We start from the raw sequence: 1,754 nt of genomic DNA, 5'->3' as shown, positions 1-1,754 counted from the left end.
CAAATGAATTGGAGAGGGAGACAGGGTTTCAATCTTAGTCCAGCTCTATTAAACATAACAAACTTGAATGTCACAACATTTTAAACAGACATCAAAGTTAGTCTCTCTCTCTCTCTCTCTCTACTAATTGGGGAGTTAGTTATAAGTATCTTTTGCCAGGCCATGTTGCAGAAAATGGGGGAAGGGTGGGAAGTGGTTGGGGCAGAGGAACAAAGACTTGGGGAGGAGCAACTTAAATGTCACAACATTTTAAACAGACATCAAAGTTAGTCTCTCTCTCTCTCTCTCTCTCTCTCTCTCTCTCTCTCTCTCTCTCTCTCTCTCTACTAATTGGGGAGTTAGTTATAAGTATCTTTTGCCAGGCCATGTTGCAGAAAATGGGGGAAGGGTGGGAAGTGGTTGGGGCAGAGGAACAAAGACTTGGGGAGGAGCAACTTAAATGTCACAACATTTTAAACAGACATCAAAGTTAGTCTCTCTCTCTCTCTCTCTCTCTCTCTCTCTCTCTCTCTCTCTCTCTCTCTCTCTCTCTCTCTCTCTCTCTCTCTCTCTCTCTCTCTCTCTCTCTCTCTCTCTCTCTCTCTCTCTCTCTACTAATTGGGGAGTTAGTTATAAGTATCTTTTGCCAGGCCATGTTGCTGAAAATGGGGGAAGGGTGGGAAGTGGTCGGGGCAGAGGAACAAAGACTTGGGGAGGAGCAACTTAAAGCAGCAGGTGAGGGGTTAGAGACCAAGAGCCCTGAATCATAAAAGGCTTAGGGTAGTTTTTGAGAGTCTGAAGGTCAGTTTGAACCCTGTTTGACCCCAACCATGACCAGAACCATCAGAGGGGTTGTGTTCTATATATGAGGGCCTCTCTTAGGTTTGTTTTGTGCTTGCTTTGGCAGCACATATACTAAAATTGGATCGATACAGAGAAGATTAGCATGGCCCCTGCGAAAGGATGACACGCAAATCCGTGAAGCGCTCCTTATTTTCCTCACACTTATTTTCGAGACACAGAACAATTGGAACCAAACAGAGAAGATTGGCCGGTAGTGATGGGGGAAATCAATTGCCAATTCTTCTCAGTCTAAGGAGGTGGGGAAATGCTGGGTGAGAGATAGACATTCGTGAAGCGGTCCTTATTGGGGAGTGAGACAAGCTTGCAGTCTTAGGCCAACTTTATTCAAAATTTTGAAATTAATTGGGGAGTTAGGCAAGGTTGCAGACTGAGTTCACCTTTTTTCAAAATGTACAAATTAATTGGGGAGCGAGACAAGGTTGCACTCTGAGTCCAACTTTACTCAATATATACAAATGAATTGGAGAGGGAGACAGGGTTTCAATCTTAGTCCAGCTCTATTAAACATAACAAACTTGAATGTCACAACATTTTAAACAGACATCAAAGTTAGTCTCTCTCTCTCTCTCTCTCTCTCTCTGCATGCTGGGAGTTTTTTGGAGTTTGAGTGTTTGGTGCGGAGGACTCTGTCCTAACTAACTTTCTAGACTCTTTTCTTGATCTTTTTCTTACATTTTTTTTTCTATGGTGGAGGGTTAATGCAATATTTGTTTTAGCGGTATCCACCGTTTTTTTTCAGAGTTAGGGTGGAAGAAGACAGAGTAAGGTTTCTGGGGTTTGCAAGGTGTGGTATGCGCGATGGCTTCTCAGCCTAGCGGGAGGAGACGCTGTCGATACGGCATGGATTCAGGTGTGTTCCTGAGAATGGAGTTAAGGTGGAGGAGGTTCTGCTCGCGGTCAGCGAACAGGTA

The 1,754-nt window shown here is 44.1% G+C and overlaps 1 non-coding gene across 1 annotated transcript; it reads left to right on the top strand.

The window, feature by feature from the left end:
* Positions 1-870: 870 nt before the first annotated feature.
* LOC123732769 (U6 spliceosomal RNA) lies at positions 871-977 on the top strand. Its single transcript, XR_006763401.1, has one exon. It is a non-coding gene; the product is annotated as a U6 spliceosomal RNA (small nuclear RNA).
* The last annotated feature ends 777 nt before the right edge of the window (positions 978-1,754 follow it).

This window comes from Salmo salar, unplaced genomic scaffold (assembly GCF_905237065.1).
Source record: "Salmo salar unplaced genomic scaffold, Ssal_v3.1, whole genome shotgun sequence".
Lineage (NCBI taxonomy): Eukaryota > Metazoa > Chordata > Actinopteri > Salmoniformes > Salmonidae > Salmo > Salmo salar.
This window is presented reverse-complemented; position numbering and strand designations above follow the sequence as displayed.